Source organism: the organism of the source record quoted next, unplaced genomic scaffold, assembly GCF_019419815.1.
Source record: "Pyrus x bretschneideri cultivar Hongxiangsu unplaced genomic scaffold, Pyrus_bretschneideri_v1 Contig5, whole genome shotgun sequence".
Lineage (NCBI taxonomy): Eukaryota > Viridiplantae > Streptophyta > Magnoliopsida > Rosales > Rosaceae > Pyrus > Pyrus x bretschneideri.
The window spans coordinates 11,403,335-11,426,168 of record NW_025999787.1 but is presented as its reverse complement, the minus strand read 5'-3'; the positions used below and the strand labels follow the sequence as shown (position 1 = coordinate 11,426,168).

The 22,834-nt window shown below is 33.6% G+C and overlaps 1 pseudogene; it reads right to left on the bottom strand.

Annotated features, from left to right (window-relative positions):
* Positions 1 to 9,384: 9,384 nt before the first annotated feature.
* On the bottom strand, positions 9,385 to 16,145 carry LOC103963694 (annotated as a pseudogene).
* Between the last annotated feature and the right edge of the window lie 6,689 nt (positions 16,146 to 22,834).

Genomic DNA, 22,834 nt, shown 5'->3' with positions numbered 1-22,834 from the left:
ACACACGCACACATATACATATATATGAGTGTGTGTGTGTGTGTGTGTGTGTCATTTGGTAGGAAAGAGGACAAGAAGTGTAGAAGAGACCTGGATATTTGTGAGTGAATGTATCTCATATACTTGGTACTCTACCGCCTTCATTTGCAGCACCTTCATACTAAAATAATCCACACCCAAAACATTGATTACATTAAGAGATAATTAAATGGAAAGTACGTAGCATTAACCAGCCACATGAGGCACCTGGTAAGCCGATCCAGCTGCCCCAAATATAAAACCTTCTGGAAAACTACTCCGGTTTACTGATGCAGAGCCGCGTTTAGCATCAGAATACCTTGAATTAGTAGCTCTACTACTTGTCACGGCACAACCAAGAATAAGTAGGACTCCCGAGAGGACGGAGCTTTGGAGTGCCATGATTAATAAGTTGTACTTGGCCAGTTTTAGTATCATGATATATTGCATATATAACCTAAGCAATGATCACAGTAATTTCAAAGCTGCTACCTTAGTGAAACTTATAAACCCTTTCGTTTTTTTCTTTTTGTTTATTTTGTTTTAATTTGTCTTTTTCTTTATAATTATCCATAAGCTGTGCGAGGATAAAGCAGGGGTTAATAGGATAGGATGTCCTTATCCTTGTGTATTTCAATAAGAAGCAGTCAATGAGAGGTAAATACGTTAATGCACACCTAATCTCCTCTTTTGTAATCTTGATGGATATATGGGCTTTGGATAAAGAAGGCGGAAAGATCAAAAGACAACATAAACAAGGATGAGGATATGCTAAAACTGAATTGAGGTTTATGATTGTTCACTCTATGTGTTAATTGTTCTCGTCTATAACTTCTCTATTTGATTTACAAAGTGTTTGACATATTCTCGTCTGAAATAATTCTCTACACAAATGATTGAGAAGCTTATTGATCAACAAAACGACAGGAAAGTAGGCTTACGATCTCTTATTTAAAAATATATTAGCAAGAGCAATCCAAAATTGTGACTTATATAGCTCATAGTTTTAGTAAAAAAATGCAAATTCTGACCATAATACGCATTAAAGAAAGTTTATGAGCTGTTTGGAAGTATTTTGACCATTTATCAAGACCAAGAATTTTTTTTTTAGGGATTTTTAATGTGTAAAATAGAAAAACAAATAAACACTGGCGAAGAGCGAAAAATAATATCCGGTTTTCTACACAAATTATGAAAAGCCCTATAAAAATTATTGAGAAGCTTATCGATCAACAAAAATGATAAGAAAGTAGGCTTATGATTGTTACTTTAGAAATTAGCAAGATCCATCCAAAATCGTAATTGCTTGATCACAGTTTTCATGAAAAAATGAAAATTTTGAACATTTGCAAATTATTTGGTATACGCGTTAAAGAAAGTTTTATAAGCTCTTTGGAAGTAGAGTTGGACTATTTACTAAGACCCGTAAGTAATTTTTTTATGGATATTTAATGTGGCAAATAGAAAAATGAATAAACACCGGTGGAAAGTGAAAATTATATCCGATTTCCTACAAAATTAGTAAAAGTCATACACAGATTATTGAGAAGCCTATTGATTGAACAAAATGACATGTAAGTAGGCTTACAATCACTACTTTAGAAATTAGCAAGATGAATTCAAAATCGTGACTTACAACTCATGGTTTTCATAATAAATGCATATTTTGACCATTTGCAAATTTTTTGGTATACACACTAAGGAAAGTTTTATAATTTCTTCAGAAATAATTGGACAATTTAGTAATTATCATTATTAATTTTCTTTTGTCAAAAAATAAATAAGGATTGGTGGAGAGCAAAAATGATATATGATTTTCTACACAATTATTATGAAGTTTACTAAGCGACAACAATGGAACGAAAGTAGGCTTAGCTCATACTGTTTTTGTGAAAAATTGTTAGGAAATACCCCAAAATGGGACAGTTTCTTAATCTTGGGACAGAAATAGGACAAGCCGGTCATGCACAAGTCATGCACACCATGCAAAAAATCAAAATTACTAAAATACACACATATAAAAATCATCAGTCCATTGCATCACTGTTCTCTTCAAACCATTGCATCACTGTTCTCATTTGAAGAGAGGGCTGTCAAGAGAGCTACGTGAGCTGGGTTTTAGGTTGACCTCATACTTCTAATTTTGAACCAAGGGATGTGAGAGAGAGGTGAGAAGAGTGGCTGGGTTTTGCAACATATTTTCTATTTTGGCTGGAAAGTTCCATTTTTTTCCAGCGACTAAAGCTTCAACAGGCATATTAAGTAGGGTGTTTAGTTTCAAGTTTCTTCATCAATGATTTATGGAATAAATGGGTTGTTTGTAAGATGAATTCAGATTTAGAAGTTAAATTAGGGTTTGTGTTTCATGTTGGGGCGTATGGGTTGTGGAATAAATTTCAAGTTTTGACATGCTAGAAAACTAGGATGGAATAATTTCTGGTTCAAGTGTCCAATTGTAGAAATTTGTGAATTTTTTTCCATAATGTGCATGTGGTGTGCATGGCTATATCTTAATATGAGAAGCGGGAATGTTCACTAGTTATGATGCACATATGTTGTGCCCCGGAATTTAGCAAGTATGACCACAACCTAGTTGGCCTTGGTGAAAAACAAAATAAAAAATAAAAAAAAAAAGCTTAGAAGACATTAAGGGTCATGCGTGCCCATAAAATAACAACAACGAGTATCATGTTTTCCACATGCATGGTTAAGTGGTGGTTGATATACGTAACAAGACTTTTCAAACTGCCACTGTAACCTTATATACATCACAATTATGTTTTAATTGTATCCACTATACCAATATGTTGCCGTTAAAGTTTCTCCCGCTTTGTGCATATCATGTGCATGTATTGTACATATTATGTGCATGTGGTGTGCATATAGTGTATATGGTCATATTTATATCTTTGATACTCTTCACATTAATGTAATTTATTACTTTTTCCTTTGATTCAAGGGCATGCCCTACAAATATGAAAAAAGCAAATGAGTAAACAATTTCCTTTGATTCGGCTGGGTTCTTTCGTGCCCATTCAAACTACAATTTTCAAATCATTGAGATATTTGAACCCAATCAAATTTGATACCAAATTCAAACTAATGAACCTTTGATTCTTCATATAAAGTTTAGGGTCATTTTTTTTGATTTGGAAGAGAGATGTGAGCTACGAATTTTTGGGTTGAGCTCATATTTGTGAGCATAAGATGTGCATGTTATGTGCATGTCATGTTTGTCGTGTACATACAATGTATGAGATATATGAAAAAATCGAACGAGTACTCGAAACAATTTCGTCCATATCATTCTTTCTTCCTTCTTTCCACTTTGATTTCTCTCTTTTCCCTCAAATTTTCTCTTCTTAAAAGGCAATTGACTTTTAATACATTTTTTCATTTAATTGCAACAAAAGCCAAACCCTATTTTAGTGCTTGTAAATTTGGATCGAGAGAGGAAGCAGATGGAGGGAGAAGACAGAAGAAATGAAACCCACATATAAATCAGAGAAATAATAAAAATTAAAAAAATCAAAATTGAAGGATTTGGGTCTCCTCCAAGAAAAAGCAAACCAATTACTTCAACTCCAAAAATCCATCAATCAAAAATCAAAATTAAGCAAACCCAGTTCACAAAACCTACAAATGAAAAGGTAAAACTCAAAGAAGATTGGGTGGGTTAGAGAGAGAGCTCTTGTGCATATTCGAAATGTAGAGAGAGAGAGAGAGAGAGAGAGAGAGAGAGAGAGCTTGGATGAAGAAGATTGTGGGTTAGAGAGCAAGCTCTTGGATGAATAAGATAGGTGGCTTAGGGTTCTTCGAATTGGAATTGGGCGAGAGAGATTTTTTTCTCTCTCTACAAAAATGAGAAATTAATGCTGGAATTTCTGGATACCCATTTATATAGGAGGACAATTTGGTCATTTAAAGGTGTAGGAAAAATCCTATTTATGTCTGATTGTTATGCATTGCATGTGCATATTCAAAAATGTCCTATTTTTGTCCCAAGATTAAGAAATTGTTCTATTTCAGGGCATTTCCCAAAATTATTTGGTATACGCATTAAAGAAAGTTTTATACATATTGAAGGATGTTTTATATGTTGTTCGAAAGTAGTTGGACCATTTATTAAGACCCAAAAGTATTTTTTTAAGGATTTTTAATGTGTAAAATAGGAAAATAAATAAACTTTGGTTGAGAGCAAAAATGATATCCGATATTCTACATAAATTATTAAAAGCCCTACACAATTATTGAAATGCTTACCGAACGACCAAAATAACGTAAAAATAGCTTATGTTCACTACTTTAGAAAATAGCAATATCGATAAAAAAAAAATTGTGGATTATAGCTCACAATTTTCATGAAAAATAATTTTGAACATTCGCAAATTTTTTGGTATGTGCATTAAAGAAAGTATTATAATTTCCTTGGAAGTAGTTGACCATTTATAAAGACCCAGATTATTTTTCCGGAGCTTTAATGTGGTAAAATAGAAAAATAAATAAATATTGGGATAGAGTGAAAGCGATATCTATGGTCCAGAAAAATCATTAAAAGCCTTACACAACTTATTGAATGATAAAAATGACATGTAAGTAGGCTTACGATTGCTACTTTTGAAACTAGCAAGATCAATCCAAAATCGTGGCTTATAGCTCATAACATTTTGAAAATTTACAAAAAATTTTGGCATAGCCATTAATGAAAAGTTTTATTATTTCTTCAGAAGTAGTTGGACAATCTATTAAGATGCAAATTACTTTTTATGAATTTTTAATGTGTTAAATAATATTAATTTGTACAGGCGGAGAGCGAAAGTGATATCTAAGATCAGGAAAGTTATTAAAAGCTCTACGCAAATTATTGAGAAGCTTATTGATTGGTAAAAATGACATGTAAGTAAGCTTATGATTGCTACTTTATAAATTTGCAAAATTGATTTGAAATTGTGAAGCTCATAGGTTTTGGGAAAAATGCAAATTTTGAACATTAGCAAATTTAATTGGTATATGCATTAAATAAAAGTTTTATTAATCCTGTATAAGCAGTTGGATCAAATATTGAGTCCCAAAAACATTTTTGCACTAATTTTTAATTTGTAAAATAGGAATATAAATAAATACTACTGTCGAGCAAAAGTGATATCCGAGATCGGGGAAATCACTATATGCTCTACACAACTTATTGAGAAGCTTATTGATCAACAAAATTGATATGAAATTAAGTTGGCTTAGGATCACTACGTTAGAAATTAGCAAGATCGATATCCAAAATTGTGAATTATATCTCAAAGTTTTCATGAAAAATGAAAATTTTGAAAATTTACAATTTTTTTGGTATATGCATTAAAGATAGTTCTATAAGCTCTTTAGAAGTAGTTGGACCGTTTATTAAGACCCATAAGTATCTTTTGCCGATTTTAATGTGAAAATAGAAAAATAAATAAAAACTTGCAGAGAGCAAAAATGATATCCGATTTCCTATATAAATTATTAAAAGCCCTACACAAATTATTGAGAAGCTTATTGATCGATAAAAATGACATGTAAGTAGGCTTACAATTGCTACATTAGAAATTACCAAGATCGATCCAAAATCATGATTTATAACTCATAGTTTTCATGAAAAATGCAAGTTATGAACATTTGCAAATTTTGTTCGTATATAATTAAAAAATGTTTTATATATATATCCTTTGCAAGCACTTTGATCAAATATTGAGTCCCAAAAGCATTTTGCCACAAAATTTTAATTTGTAAATAGAAATATAAATAAATACTACCTCCGAGCAAAAGTGATACCCGATATTCAAGAAATCATTGTATGCCATACACAATTTATTGAGAAGCTTATTGATCAGCAAAATTGACACGAAAGTCGGCTTATGATCATTACTTTAAAGTTTAGCAAGACTGATCCAAAATTGTGACTTATAGCTCACAGTATTCGTGAAATATGAAAATTTTGAAGATTTGAAATTTTTTTGGTATACAAGTTGAAGAAAGTTTTACAAGATAGTTGGAAGTAGTTGGGCCATTTATTAAGACCAGCATTTTTTATGAATTTTAATGTATAAATAAATAAACATTGCTAGAGAGTGCAAATTATATTTGATTTCCTACAGAAATTATTTAGAAGTGTGCCGAGCGATGAGAATGGAATGAAGGTAGCTTACGATTGTTACTTTAGAAATTTGCAAAGTTGATCTCAAATCGAGACTTATAGCTCACGGTTTTTCTAATAAAATGCAAATTTTAAACATTTGCAAATGTTTTTAGGGTTGGAAAAATAAGGTCTAATTGCTATACAAAATCACATAGAAAATCAAGAAATAATTCATATAATTATATATCAAAGTAATGCATGTACATGAGCAACCAATGTTAAATGAACACGACACAATGGATTAGAAAAGCCTAGAAATATGGTGAGGCAAATGTTGGACACCATGTCCTTAAGAAAAGTTTACGCCCCATACAGTGCTCATGGTTGATCGGCGCTTTTCTTCCAGGAGACAACGACCACGTCCTTATAATAGTAGCACTCCAAATCACAAGAATCCATGAACCACGATTGCATTGAAAACTCTTATATGGACTTAATGAGATTCTCTAATATTTAGTGCACTCTATGTATGATTATATAAATGAAAAGTTGTTTTAAAGACTATAAGGGGCTTCTTTATTTATAGAATTTGAGATGTCTCTTTGGAAAACATGTGATTGTTCATGAAGAGTCAAAACCTGTAACTCTTCATTAGGATAAACACATATTTTCACCAAAAAGCATTGCTTTTAATCTCCATTCAATTAATAAATTAAATATAATAATGATAATATAAATTTTCAAACAATCGGCATATGCATTAAAAGGGTTTACAAATCCTTTGCAAGGAGTTGGATCAAATATTGAGTCCCAACAGCATTTTTCACAAAAAATTTAAGGGGGTGTGGTCAAACTATGATTTAGAAGGATTTTAAAAGTGATGGATTTTATAGGATTTAGGAAGATTTAAGACTCCTACAAAATCCATATGGATTTTAAAGAATTTGAATGAATTTGGTTTGTAGATTTTGATGAATTTTGGTGGATTTTCATATAATTTTTTTTATTAAAAAAAAAAAGAAGGAAAATCTTTTCCCTTGCCCCACTGAACTTGATAGTCACTTTATCCCCTCCCTATTTCGTGTCCCCTATCACACCATCACAGCTCCATCTTTCTCTCAATTGAGCACTGCTACATTGCCAGCAACCTTCATCAACGACTAGCCTTTTGTTCATTCGATTTTTTATTTATTTAGCAGATGTTCTAGTTCGCTAGCAATTGCAGCAACCTTCGAAAAATCATCCTTATCAGCCTCGTCTCCAAAATCTGTTTCATTAGCAAGTCTGGCAACATTTGGAGGAACACTGAACCCAACCTCATCGACATCTGGAGACCTGGATGAAAAACAGGTTATGCACCAACACTGACATCTGGAGAAGCATATGCAGAGAATATATGGCCAAATCATTTTCTGCATTGAATTCACGTTCTAGGCACCATCCCAGAGATTTAATAGCCGCTGAATTTTGAGGCCTCTGACGGAAAGAAAATGAACCAAACTTCTCATTTGCAAAGTCTCTGTTGTTGGTACCTCAAATTTCTAGACACTGTCACTACTCAATGTGGAGCATGCATTTGAGCTACTGACATTAGGGCATTTGTTAGGATTAGTCCTTTTGGAGCTTTTCTTTCTCATGATGGAAGGAGTATTTTTGAAATTCTTATTAGACCAATGTGGCCATGTATTCTCTACATATGCGTCTCCAGTAGTATTTGGTGTTCGTCGGTTTGTCACTATGTGGCTAAGGTTGGTAGACATTTAAGGACTACCTAGATGGAATAAGATTTGAAATCCTAAGGGGTGAGCTTGGATTCTTTTTGGTCTTGGTTATATATACTTCTTGCTCTTAAATCCTACAAAATCCACCACTCATTAAAATCCTACAAAATCTTAATTTTCTGAATACACTTAGATTTGAATGGACTTTAAAATCTCTAATAAAATCTCAATGGACTACACCTAGATTTGCATGGATTCTAAAATCCTTTAAAATCTTTTAGTTGACTACACTAGGATTTTAAAGTACTTTAAAATCCTCTCAAATCCAAGTTTGACTACCCCCCCCTCCTTTAATGTGTAAGATAGAAAAACAAATAAACACTACCATCGAGGGAAAGTGATACCCGAGATTCGGGAAATCACCATATATCCTACACAAATTATTGAGAAGCTCATCGATTGACAAAAAATGAACTAAAGTAAGCTCGCAATCGCTACTTTAGAAATTAGCAAGATTAAACCATAGTCGTGACTTAAAACACACAATTTTCGTGAAAAATGAAAATTTTGAACTGTTGTAAATTCTTCATATATGCGTTAAAAGACTTTTGTAGGCTCGTTAGAAGTAGTTATACAGTTTATTAAGACGGAGAATTATTTTTTGTGTAAAATAGAAAAATAAAAATCCCTGGCAGAGAGCAAAAATGATATCTGATTTTCTACACAAATTGTTACTTTAAAAATTTGCAAAATGGACCTCAAATTGTGACTTATGGTTCACATTTTTTTTTTTTTTTGGTGAAAAGTGAAAATTTTATTGGTATACCCTTTAAAGAAAGTTTTATAAGCTCTTAAGAAGTAAATGGATTATTCATTAATACACAAAAATTATTTTTACACATTTTAGTATGTAAAATAGAAAAATATATAAATACTGGTGGAGTGCAAATTGATATTCAATTTTCTACACAAATTATTAAAATCCATACACAAATCATTAAGAAGCTTATCGGTCGTCCAAAATGACACAAAAGTAGGCTTACAATCACTACTTTAGAAATTAACAAGATCAATCCAAAATTGTGACTTATAACTCACATTTTTTTGTGAAAAATGAAAATATTGCACGTTTGCAAATGTTTTGGTAAACGTAGAAAGAAAATAACTGTAGGACATCTAGCAGACCAGGTATGTATGGATGTGGGCGGAGGTGAGGTGATGCCTAGGGTTAGGTTTAGCGTTCATGACACATGAGAGGAAATCTAACCGTGAAGAATGTGTGTATAATATTTTGATGAAACATTTCTTGGGTGTCCAGAGAAAATGTGAAAAGAAAAAGTGGGTGTTCAGAAAAGGGGTGTCCAAGAATTGAATGTAAACTTAGATATGACAAGAACAGAATAATAAAATCAGACTAACATACATTTATTTTTGGTATTTTGTAAGGAAGTTGATCACTCGACATACATATATACTTATGTTCATACACAAATTACATTCACATTAGAATTCTTATGCAACAAACAATAATATACCTATAATTAGATTTCTTCAAAAGTTACTGAGGAAATTTTTGAACCATTGCGCTGAGAGTTTTGGGAATCTTTTTAGCCCATTGTCATAATCCACATAATTGATACCAAATCGAACAGTGTATCCAGAATTCCATTCAAAGTTGTCTAACAATGACCATAGAAAGTATCCCCTCACATTGACACCATCCCTTCCCAAAAAATCAAACACACTGACTTCAATGCAATGATTAAATAGCCAAACTATAAGAATGCTACACCATAAATAGTCTTAATTAGAACTTACCGGATTGCTTTTTGAAGATAATAGAGGTGCCAGTAATGATAATCAACTCTTAAGGGGTCATTAAGGGCTTCTTCAAGTGGTAATTTGGGATAATTGAACTCATCAATGCCTACAATATAATGTGTCAGCGTGTAATTTTAATTTGTGGGCTATACTTAATAACATTTTACACTGGACATATACAATTAATTTAAGGCCTAAAGGTAATTACCATTTTCAGTAATGTAAATGAGTGGATCGTGATAGTTTTCCTTTATGTAATGTAAAAGATCTTGAATTCCTCTTGGATAAACATATAGCCAGTCAGAAGCAGCCTGCAACACCATTTGAAGAAAATTGAGGCTTTTATATATAAATTAATTCCCATATAAGTGATGCTAATAGTTTAAGCTAATTTGATGTGTACCTTTGGACCAATGGGCACCCCATTACGCTCATCTGCCACAACATAGATATGAATATCATCAAAATAAAACATTTATAGGAATTTTGAATTTGTTGAAGGAAATTATCAGTTTGCACTGACATAAGGGTTTAGCATGCATGTCTATCAAGTAGCTTGCATTTGATGAATTAGGTTGAGGTGCATAAGCTGCATAATAGGTAGTATAGTAATTCAATCCGAGAAAATCGAATGAACCAATTAGCATCATGGATTGTTCCTTTGTGAATTTTGGCAATCGGTTTCCAACAAGACATTGCATACTTTGCGGATAGTCCACCACTAGTCAATGGCTCAGCAAACCTACAAAAACATGTGGCAATTACAAAGATCAACTTAATATAGATAGTATTGTTGATTATAATCAACCAATAAACTGCTATTGAATTTCTAAATAGAGAAATGCTAAGGGAACTCTTTCAAAGTGAGACTTACCATAGACTATTTGTCACCTCATAGTTTAACGTTAATTGCTGTGCTAGCATTATAAAATATTGTGCAAAAACATGAGGTGGTAGAGAGTTTGTGGAGTGTTCGACCTTTGAGAGAGTCTCCTTAGCATCTATAATATATATTTACCAGCCAAACATGAAATCCAAAAATCGTAATGCTGCATTTTTATGTTGGTTTGCCTCAGAAATTGGTATAAACCAGTTTGATACCAGTGTTATTCCTATCGTGCCTTCTTGAGATATCTGCACATGTTCAACTTTTAAATTGGTTAAATATTGTAGCCTGAAAATTTTATCCTTTGTTTATCTCCAACTTTGCAGATTATTCCCTCTTTATATATTATAAAGTAAAACCTGTGACTCAAAATATTTTCAATGGGGACGCGATATTCAAAACCGCCAAAAGAAAATGGTATGACCTGATATTTATTCTTGTACAATTTTACAGCTGCGGCGTGAGCTAGGAGGAGGTTGTGTGCCACTAAATATGGTTCGGTAGCCGAATTTCCACCAGTGCAGTTTAGTTGTTGCCAAGCAGAACACCGTCCGGGTGCCAGAAACCCACGTGTATAACCACCATAACTATAGCTCCATGGCTCATTTATTGTGATCCAATGCTTTACCCGGTCACCGAACTCCTTGTAACAAAGCTCTACATAGTTCCGAAAATGATTGCTGCATATTCACAAAGTGCATGAAAGATTTAGAGTTGATAAAAAACCCAATTGCATAATGATTACTAAACATATTTTATAATCGTTCTTATTCAAGGCTTACACAATTTTAGGGCTTAAGAAACCTCCATATTCGTCATGTAAAGCTTGCGGAAGATCCCAGTGAAAGAGTGTCACAAATGGCTTTAAACCTAGCATAACCAATAAAACCGAAAATTTGATAGAAGGATGTTTATGAGTGGATGTTACTCTTATTAATTATGTAATAATCTTAGATTTAAGGTGAAATTATGTTGTGTCACCATTGTTTATGAGTTCATTGATGAGATTGTTGTAGTATTTGATCCCTTCCTTGTTCACGCCACCACTGAGCTTTCCATCTAATAATAATTAGAACAAAATGAGAAAATAGGTAAACCAAACTATATATGCTTAGAAATTAAAGTTAAATTTTTTAACTGTATGTTCTAGCTAGGCCAGGAATTTGACTTTTTCTTTTCCTGAACAAACGATAATATCTACATTAAGGAGGGGGAGGTGGGCTAAGCCTTACAATGAGTTTGTCATAATAATGTTGTTCAACTTTGCATTTGGTGAGAATCGAATCTAAAATTTTTCATTTACAAATGAAGAAAAATTTGACTCTTAATTTGATGGGAATAAAATCCTATTTATTTATGCTGTGAACGACCAGAACACTTCAGCTAAAATTTCAAGGCCACAAAGTAGTTAAATAACTAAAATCCTCATTTTATTACACAATAAATTACTCATCTTTCTATAACTTTTAAACAATACCACAATATAAAGAGAGAAAGTAGTTATAGTAGAGTGAGTTTATTTTCTCTAATATAAACCTTGATGAGTTTTCTTATTTTTTCTATAAAAAGTTTAGTGTTTGTCAAAATATAAGCGAGAAAGTATGTTTGAACTTTGAACCCCAAAAAAAGAGAGCTTTAATGAAAAGTTTTAAGATTAAAGAAAATTAATAAAAACGCTTAATGAAAATTTAGTAGTAATAGCTAATAAGGAAAAAAACAGTAATATTTTTGTATATTAGTTGAGTTTCGTGGCAGTATCGTAATAAGTTGAAAAAAGAGGCCGTTGCATTTTTGTGAACAAGTTGAAGTTTGGGAGTCCGTCGCTTTTTTGTAAATAAGTTAAACTTCAGCGGCATTATCTATTTATACACGATTAGGTCAATTGCTAATTGACGTGTTAGAGTTTATGGTGTCATCTGCATAAATAGTCGGTGCCACAAAAGTTCAACTTATTTACAAAAATGCCATCTTTTTTTTTTTCTTTTTCTTTAGGAAATTGTTATTAGCACTCCAAAAATCTCATTTGGCGCTCCAAACTTTCTATAATTAGAAAGAAAAATATTCTTGTGAGGAATGTAGAATGAAATTTTTGGAATCCTAATAACAATTCCCTTTCTTTTAATGGTTTCTTCTTTTATTGCTCTTAGCAAAGTTAACTGTTATGTGCAATGTGATGCAAATGCGGATGATGAACTTACTTGGTAACAATCTGGGCCACGAAATAGAGAACCTATAAGCATCCAATCCCATATTCATCATGATCCTCACATCTTCCTATTATATGTGACACAAAAGATACTATGATTAAGAAAAAGAAAATTTTTGTTGGCACTCTAAAATTTTCATTATGTACTCTAAACTTTCTATATTTTGAAAAAATAATACACTTAAGGTGTGCACAATTTAGTTTTAGAATGACAATAACAGTTTCCAAATTAAAATGAGAATTTTAATGTTCTATGTCTATATTAAGGCCCAAAAATCTAGTCTACACATATTACGAAGGATGTAATACATATTGGGTCTCATGTGATTTGAACCTTATAGTTGTGATATTCATCAACAGTTACATCTCCGTTGCTGTGATCCTTGATTCTCTCTACAATTAAATTCAAAAAACAATCATATTATTTGGAAAGCATAATAACCACAAATATTATATGTAAAATAAACTTAAAGTGATACCCTTTGGGATTCCTTAAAATATTATTTTAAGTGTAATTCTAGGGATCACATATTTATACTACATTGAGACACCATATTATGGAGGGTAACTTACATAAAACAGTTTCAATCCAATTATATAGTGGCATTTAGAGAAAAGCTTGCACATAACAATGCATTATCGGACAATGGAAACCACGTGGTAGTGAACGAGTCAATGTAAGTCATTCTTCATCTTATGTGGTAAATGGTGTATACAATCAATATTTAATGACCCCATCCCCTTAATGTAGATAATATTGTTTGTTAAAAAAAAAAAATCATTAATTGATTTGGCAAGTACACATCACTTATCACATCAATGATACATGAAGATGGTACAACAAATATGATCTCCTTAACATTACTCTTATTTTAATGGTCTGAACAATTAATTTTGTTTAATTCTTCATTCGAGATCAACCATGCATTAGGTTAGAGAAATCCAACGCCATTAGTTTTAGCAAAAGAAAGAAAAAACACAATATTTCAAGAAAATACTTCAATTGACATGTATTCAATTGAGTAGTCAAAATGGTCTTTTTGTCTTGAGTGAATTTTTTTTTTTTTCAACAATGATCTTACAGAACTCCCTCAAATAAGCTTACTTTCGAAGCTGTCCTTAACTGAGACTCTTCCCGTCGCTCTCTCCATATGTGAGTGTAGGCCAGGCATATTTACTCAATAATTAGCATAGGATTCAAGACAAATTGATCTCGAATAATTAACCCTGTATAGACTCCAGCAAGATGATGACGATGATAAACAAAGTTAAAGAACCTTTTAATAATTGTACCAGCCGACCAACTACTATAAGAACATAAACTACTGTACGGTTTTGTTTTTAGAAAAAAAAAAAAAAAAAAAAGGGTATGGGGGCCGAGCGTGTCGGGGTCTCCCAAGACTACAACGAGTGTTAGGAAGCTATATGCTGTATATGAATGTATAGGGATAGAGCCATACGAGGACCAGGAGACGCTCGAGCCTATTCTGAAATTTCTTCACTTTTATGCTTTTGTTTATGTTCTTAGTTTGAAGTTTTGGTGTGTGCTTTTGTTTCTCTCATTTGTAAAAAAATATGTTTTACCGTATTGTTATGAAACTAGTCTATATCAACTACCATTCTTAGTTCACAATTTTGCATGTATTTTTGTTTAACAGCAAAACCATACCCATATGGAGTGGAATAATAATTAATCTTAAAAAAAAAAAAAAATCTCATAAAATTGTAGTTCTGGGCCATGATTATTTATTTTAGTTCAACTTCAATGTAGTGATATTTGTTTTAACAAAACTTACAGACAAGTCTGGTTATGATCTCAATGACTTGTTTTTTTTCGTGATTAGAAATTTACATTCCAATACAAAATAAGAACCTTTAATTTTTCTCCTATTAATTATATTATATTATTTCTAATTTTTTCATATGGCCTTGAGGCTTCTACTAACTTCAATTTCTTGCTCTGTCACTGTGTAGGTATGTTTTCTCTTCAGTATTCGTTATAGGGTTTTAGCATTCTACCAAAGAAACTGTAGCGATGAAGGCATACAGATCCTGAGTTTCCTATACTCTTGTTTAATTTGCAAGTAGGGGTAAAATGAAGGCATACACCAGAAAGCAAACCACACAAATACTCTTCAAATTATGGTCAACATTTCTTAGGTTCCTTCTGGGGGAACTGCACTCAAATGTATGCCCCCTTCTCAACAATACCATTTAATTAAATTATCACAAAAGATAGAAACATCATTACAATTTCACAAGAAGGATATCTTATTTAAAATCACATTCCCTCTCTTTTCTCTTTATATCGAACGGGACCGATCCTTACCTAATATTCTTTTCCCACTCAGACTTACCCTAAGACCAAACCTAACCCTTAGCGCGCACCAAGCAAATGTTATAATTTGCATGGAGTGATGACACTATTTTGGCATGTTTTGACATTGAACGGATCTTTAAAAACTGTAGTCCCCACAAGAAAACGCTATTAATTTTCACTAAATTATTAAGGCAAAACGGCACCATGCACCAGTAGCTAGCTAGTTGAAACAAAAAAGTGATTTATAGAAAGATTAGCTAGGACGAGAGAACCATTGATAGCAGAGGCAGAGACATAAAAAAAGTTATAAAAAGAAGAAGAGATTAGGATGAAGTAGCATAATTTTCATATCTTAACTGATTACTTGATCAGACAGACCTGGATATTTGTGGGTATAGGTATCCCATATGCTTGGTCCTTTTCCACCTCCTTTTGCAGCACCTTCATACTGAAAAAATTAAACTCAAACACAACGCAAGAATTTTAGCAATTTCTAACTGAAAACCAGTTGGGTTCACTTTCTCAACCTGGGGTAAAGCCGACACGTTGATAATATGCTCTCATACCGTGCTAAACTTTAAGCATTCAAACAAAAACCAATCGGTAAAGAGTAGAAAGGGCGAAACATCTCTTAAACTATTACGCATGCACGTATGAGCTCTCAACACATAAGAGCACGAATGAAGATGTCAAGGTTCATGAATTGATGCTTGGTCTGACATTACAAGAATGCTTAAGGAAGTAAAATACAAATTAAAGAGCAATATTAAGTCGCAGCAGGACTCACCTGGTAAGATGATGAAGCCGTGCCAAATATGAACCCGGCTGGAAAACTGCTTCTGTTGAGGAAGACGGTGTCGTAATTAGGTGGAACTGTGACAGCATCGTTGCTATTTGTCAGTGTAATTAGTAGCACCAAAGCTAACAGAGGAAACCCTAATGGCATTGCCATAACTTTGGGGGTGGAGGTTCCAGAAAAGTTTGGCTGTGCCTAGCTTGACGTTTTTATAGAGGATCGAAAGTACACAGGAGAGTGATAAACGGTCATATAAGTAAATGAGTAAACAATTATTAAACAAAACTAGTCTAGATGAGGGGAAAAAAGAAAAAAAACAAGTTTGGCTCTCCCTGGTGACATTTTTTTTCAGAATGACTTGTGCATCTTTTTTTTCACTTTTTGCACACGCGTTTTAAATATGAATGTTAATTGTCTTTTCATTTGTCTAATCTATAAAAAAAAAGTCCGTTAAAAAGGAAAAAAAAACATGTATCATCATAAGAGCTAAAAACTTTGGGACAGCCCAATATATGAAAGTTGGATCAAGATGTACATATTATATAGACTATAGAGGAAGATGGGACATTTGTGAAAGTGCTTCCCCATTTCATGGACTTGGTGGTGCTCGACAAATGAAATCAAGCCAAATTCATGAATTGAAAAAAATAAATTTATAAAGAAATAAAAACTTTAAAATTCATTTGGAACTTGTTCATTCTTCAGGCAACATACATGTCGTACCACTTTGATATGGGATTAGTGTAGGGAGAGTATCTTGTGGTGAAAAGTAAAGGGTACCACAATTTTTTTTTTCCTCATGTTAATTTCAAATAATTTTAAGTGCGCCTCGTATACCACCATGAGTTTGACGGGGGTGTTGGAAAATATTAGTATTTTAGGTATTATATTGTTTGGGTTTTCTTATAAGTTTAGTTTGAGCCTAGCCTATTAGTATTAGGGTTAGGTTTGTTCGTTATAAATATAGGGTTTTTTTATTGACACCCCACAATTTGATGAAAACACCCGACAATCAAAATTTTCTTCTATAATTCCAAATTTACCCTTTATTTAAACCTGCATAAAATAAATCTCCCCAGTCCATCACCATTGTTCAGATCCTCGCCTTTTATTTATACTGTTTGCATTTTTTCAACATCATTTTAATCATCTTTGTACTTATTTTTGTTCTTTTTCTTTTGTATGATATTCATATCAATTTTCGATTTGAGAACTATACCAAATCCAACCAGGAATTCCCAAGCAAGGATATGGATATTATCCAGAAGAAAAAGTACAAAATAAAAACAAAACCTTAATGCAGTAACGTGAAACTTGGATAATAGGATATGATTTTAGTTTCAAGATCATTGTCAAAAGCAATTAGCTAGGAATGAACTCCTAATACAGTTTCTAGAAACCTGCAGAAAAAGCTCCTTAGAAAACAGGGTACAAGCAATGCTCTTATTGCCTCTCCAAAGGTTCAGATGATTCGAAGGACACCATGGAGTCACAGGCCATGGTGTTATGATAGGGTGGTTGGTTGTGAGAATTTTTTTTTTTTTTTTTTTGGAAGGTGGGGGGTGGATTTAACAAAAAGAAGGGTAGAGTTCGAATTATTGAGGAAAAAAAATTAATTATGGGGTGTATTCAACAAATTATGGGGTATTAATAAAACAACCCTAAATATAATGCTTCGTATCTCTGAAGAATAAGTTAGACACAATGTAGTCTATTGGGTTGTAGAGTCGTCATGGCAATCTTTCTTTACATTAATAAATTATATTAGTTTATATTTACTTTGTTTGTTTGTTAATTGCATACTTTGATATTCAACTAATTGATCTTGTTGTATTTCGAGCTCGTTGTAATACACATCCCAAAAAGCGCTGAATGCATCAGTTACCGTATCAATCGTTGGCCTCCGGTTTCTCTGGTGGCAACAGAGATGGAGTCGCTTTCTCTACCGATTTCGCGTCTTATTCTTTCAGCTTTGATTCTTTGATTGTTGAGCAATTCGACTCTTCATTGTTGTCGTTGCATCACCTCCGTTGTTGGCCGTGGGATACTCAGGATGGTGGTACAAGTGCAGAAGGGTGGTCGGATTTTGTTTCCGTCTATGTCACTCATATAGATATAATTATTTTGAAAAGAAAAAGTGTTTAACAATAAAAAAAATTATTTAAATAATTGAAAAAATAGAACGGAAGAACAGGCTATAGAAGAAGAAATCAAGCAACCTGAAGTCTTGGATGTGATCGGATTTTGGGGTTCGCATGGACAAGGGAAGGAGGAGTTGTGCTGGTGAGCCATGTCGAAGGCAGGGATTGAAAGGTTACGTTGTGGATAATGGTGGGTGGGAAGATAGTAGGGTGTTCTTTTTGTTTTTTATTAGTACATGGGCACACACAAAGTGTGTGAGAAATTTTTTTATTTTTGTTTTTGAAATAGAAGGAGAGAGGAAGAGAGTCATGGAGAATGTGGGAGTGGGAAGTTCTTATTTTTTATTTTTTTTTTTATTTGAAATATGTTAGAATTACATGTACGTGAGACTTTGAAAAAAAAAAACAACAAAATTTAGTTGTGTAAAATTACATTTCTGCCCTATATTTCCTATGCATGTTTTGTTTTAATTAGAGGATTAAACTGATAATTTAAAAGGTTAGAATTAATTTAAAATTATCTCCAAAAAATTACTTCTCTCTCTCTAAATCCCTCTCCCTCTCTCTCTCTCTATCTTTTTTCTTCTTCGTCTATTTCACAAGCATTATACATCTTATTCTTCTCTACGATTACAGATTCAGGTGCAACAAACCACATGACTATAGATTTGAAGAATTTGTCATTGGCAACCCCTTTTCCTTCCACTGAGATGATTCAAACCGCTAGTGGTGAAGGTTTGAAAGTCTCTTATAAAGGATCTTCCATATTGAAGACTCCATTTCATAATCTAAAATTAAATTCAGTTCTATATGTGCCCATGATATCTCAGAATCTACTCTCTGTGCATAAAATATGTCTTGACAATAATTGCTGGTTGATATTTGATGCTTGGTGTTTTTGGATTCAGGTCAAAGCCACATGGAGAATATTGTTTAAAGGCCTCCGCAATGATGGATTGTATCCCATTCCCTTCACATCATCTTCATCTCATACACTAAAAGCCTTTTCTGCTGCTGCTTATATTGGCAAACAAGTAACCTCTAGTCTATGGCACCATAGATTAGGCCATCCCTCAAACAAAGTTGTTTCTCTTATGCTTAAGAAATCAAATGTCTCTAGCATTTCTGATTCTACACCTGTGATGTGTTCAAGTTGTATTGAGGGCAAAATTAGCAAGCTACCCTTTGATTCAGCTACATATAAATCTGTCAAACCTTTGATATTGTTCACAGTGATGTATGGAGCCCTGCTCCATGCTTGTCTATATAAGGTTTTAAGTACTATGTTACCTTCATAGATCAATGTGCTCGATTATGTTGGAATTTTCCACTTGTCAAAAAAGCTGACGTTTGTACCACATTTATTACATTTTATTAGTTTGTACTTAATCATTTCTCAGTATCTATTAAAACACTTAAGAGTGATGGAGGGGGTGAATATATAAGGAACTAGTTACAAACTTTTCTTGCTGCCAAAGGTATTAATCACCACTTATCTTATCCGTACACACCAAAACAGAATGGTTTGGCTGTTTGGCTGAGAAGACATCATCACATTATTGAAACTAGAATTACCCTTCTTCAAACATCTCACTTACCTTCACCATTTTGGTCATTTGCCTGCCAAACATCAGTATATCTTGCTGATCGAATGACATCACAAACACTGAACCATAAATCACCATTTGAAATGCTATATGTCACATCCCGACTCGGGGTGGAACCACTTCCCAGGCCCGTTCCACCACCGTAGCACGATATTGTCCTCTTTGGGCTTACCATTCCCTCACGGTTTTGTTTTTGGGAACTCACGAGCAACTTCCTAGCGGATCACCCATCATGGGATTGCTCTAGTCCCCTTCTCGCTTAACTTCAGAGTTCCTACGGAACTCGAAGTCAGTGAGCTCCCAAAATGCCTCGTGCTAGGTAGGGATGAGAATATACATATAAGGATAACTCCATTGGGCGATGTGGGATGTCATACTATATGGTTGTCCTTGATGTTAATTACCTTAAGGTCTTTGGTTGCTCTTGTTATCCACTTTTAAGACCTTTAACCTCTACAAAGTTACAACCTAGAACAACTAAGTGCATTTTTCTGGGATATGCATCAAACTACAAGGGCTACCTATGTTATGAAGCCATAAAAAAGAAAGTTTATATTTCCATGCATGTTTTGTTTGATGAATCTGAATTTCCGTATTCAATTCTTGCATCAACACATGCACCAAGTCTCCATACATCACAAGTGTCACAACCAAATTTACAACCATCAATGCCTAATCTTGATAATGTGCTAATCTCACATTCTACAGTTTCTCAACATTCTTTCCCATCTAATATTACATCATCACCATCACCATTATCCACTTATTCTACCCTACTCCCTTCAACACAATCCATCAATGCAAGTGAACAATCTTCATCTCCATATATCCTTGTGGCTCCTGAGGTTCTAATTGAGAACTCTATAGTTTATGAGTTTCAACCTGGAAGTCTTCCAGTAGTTCTATCCATTCCCTCATTGAATTTGCATCCAATGCAAACTCGATCAAAGAGTGGTATCTCCAAAAAGAAGGCATTTCTTACTACAGTTCAGGGCAGTATAACAGTGGATCTCTCTACTATTAAACCTGCAACCTATATGTCTGCATTGAAGTGTAAAGTATGGGTTGATGCAATGAAAGAAGAGTTATCTGCATTCCATTCACAGTCAACATAGAGTCTAGTTCCTCTTCCAGCACAGAAAAATCTTGTTGGTTGTAAGTGGGTGTTTAAGATTAAAAAAAATGATGATGGGTCCATAAGGAGATATAAGGCTTGATTGGTGGCAAAAGATTTCAATCAAAAGGAAGGCATAGATTATGGGGAAACATTCAGTCCAGTTGTTAAGCTAACAACTGTGAGACTTGTGTTGGCTATGGCAGCTCATTTTGGGTGGAATTTGAGATAACTCGATGTTAAGAATGCATTTCTGCATAGAGTATTGCAGGAAGAGGTGTACATGTCACAACCTCCAGGTTTCATTGATCCTCAACATTCTGGATATGTTTGCAAACTACACAAGTCCTTAAATGGGTTAAAACAGGCCCCTAGAGCCTAGAATAGCATGTTTACATGCTTCTTACCATCACTTGGTTTCAAAACAACTCATGCAGACCCATCTTTATTTGTGAAACAGTTTGGTTCTTCTATTGTGTTATTGCTTCTCTATGTGGATGACATTATCATTACTGCTAATGCTCCAAGTTTGATAAATGATGTGATTGTTACCTTAACAAAGGAGTTTGATATAAAAGATTTAGGGAGGAAAGGAAATATATTGAATCCGGATTCTGGTCGGATTCTCAGATTTTGAAGATCTGTGAATTGTTTCTGTTCATCGTGCATTGTGCGATCATAAATCATTTTAAATTTTTCTATTTAAAATTAAATACAAACAGTACCTGACAAAAGCTAACCGCACGATGTACAATGAACGAACACGATTCACAGATATCCAAAATCCTCACAAAGAGAATCCAGAGATAATCATATTGGATTTGGGACGTTCATTTTTTGTTTTTAAATGTCTATTCTACCTTTTTTTCCTTTCATTCTCTTTCCACCACTTCATAGTTTCTTATGCTTCTATTTTGAAGAAAAAAAATTTCAATTTAATTGTCACATCATCATATAATATTTTTAATGTACTCATATTATAACACGTCAACTTATGTATTAGTAATACACTCTAATGCCCATCCCTATATCTCATCTCCTCATTTATCGACTGACACCACCCATTCGCATTCACACGTTCTCTCACAAGCAACTTAATGCCACCACCTACCCACAATCACACATCCTTTCACCGGTATCTCCCCATCCCAAGCCATACCCAACCCTAAGAAAGCATAATCATTCACTAAATAATAATGTTATTTGGACACACAAAATTTACCGAATTGCTAAAAAAACTCTATGATGCAAGTGAGTTCTATTTTGTATATAGGTTGGACCATCTTTATTAGAAAGTGTATTTAAATAGCATTACTTTCCATTATATATTTTTTGGTACAAGCAATATTACTACTTTAATTTACACCAAGAAAAAGAGGAAAAGTTTGAACCCCAACGCAGTGAGTCGAACATTTATACTTTAATCACTAGCACAATCCATCACCGCTTCTCCATTAAATGTTAGATGTGGCAAATGTGAGTGACCAAGTTTTATGCTTACCTGGCTGGTTGGATAAAAATTTGACAGAGTAATTTGAATAAAGATAACTTACAAGGGTCTCTTGCTAGAGGGAACTCGGGTTGTCATTTGATCATAATTCTTCTAGGATTTGCTTAGCTAGCTGACAATACGTATATTTCTAACCCTTGTTTCAAGTCAATATATAATATCATCTACTCTATGCAACATTCTATCCATTGATTATTAATTAAGGTTTTTTTCTCACTTAATTTGTAAAAAGGATTTGATTTTCCTTATACACACAACCATGAACAATATCTTCTTAATATTCCTCATCTTCTTCATTGATTGAATCAAGCATGCATGCATTGACTTATTATTCGTTCAAACCTGGCCTAAACCCTAGGGACGAGTCAAAAACTAATGTGGAGTATCAAGTGTATATTCTCTCTCTCTCTCTCTCTCTCTCCATCCACCCGTCCTCCACCACCTCCTCCTCCTGAAACGATACAGCCCTAACGAATCCCAGTCGCTGCACCACTGTTGCATCACTGCCGACAGAATGATTTAGTAGTCCCGTGTCACCACCGGTTCTCCAGAAAGGCATAGGTCACTTGTCGACGTGAATGATGACAT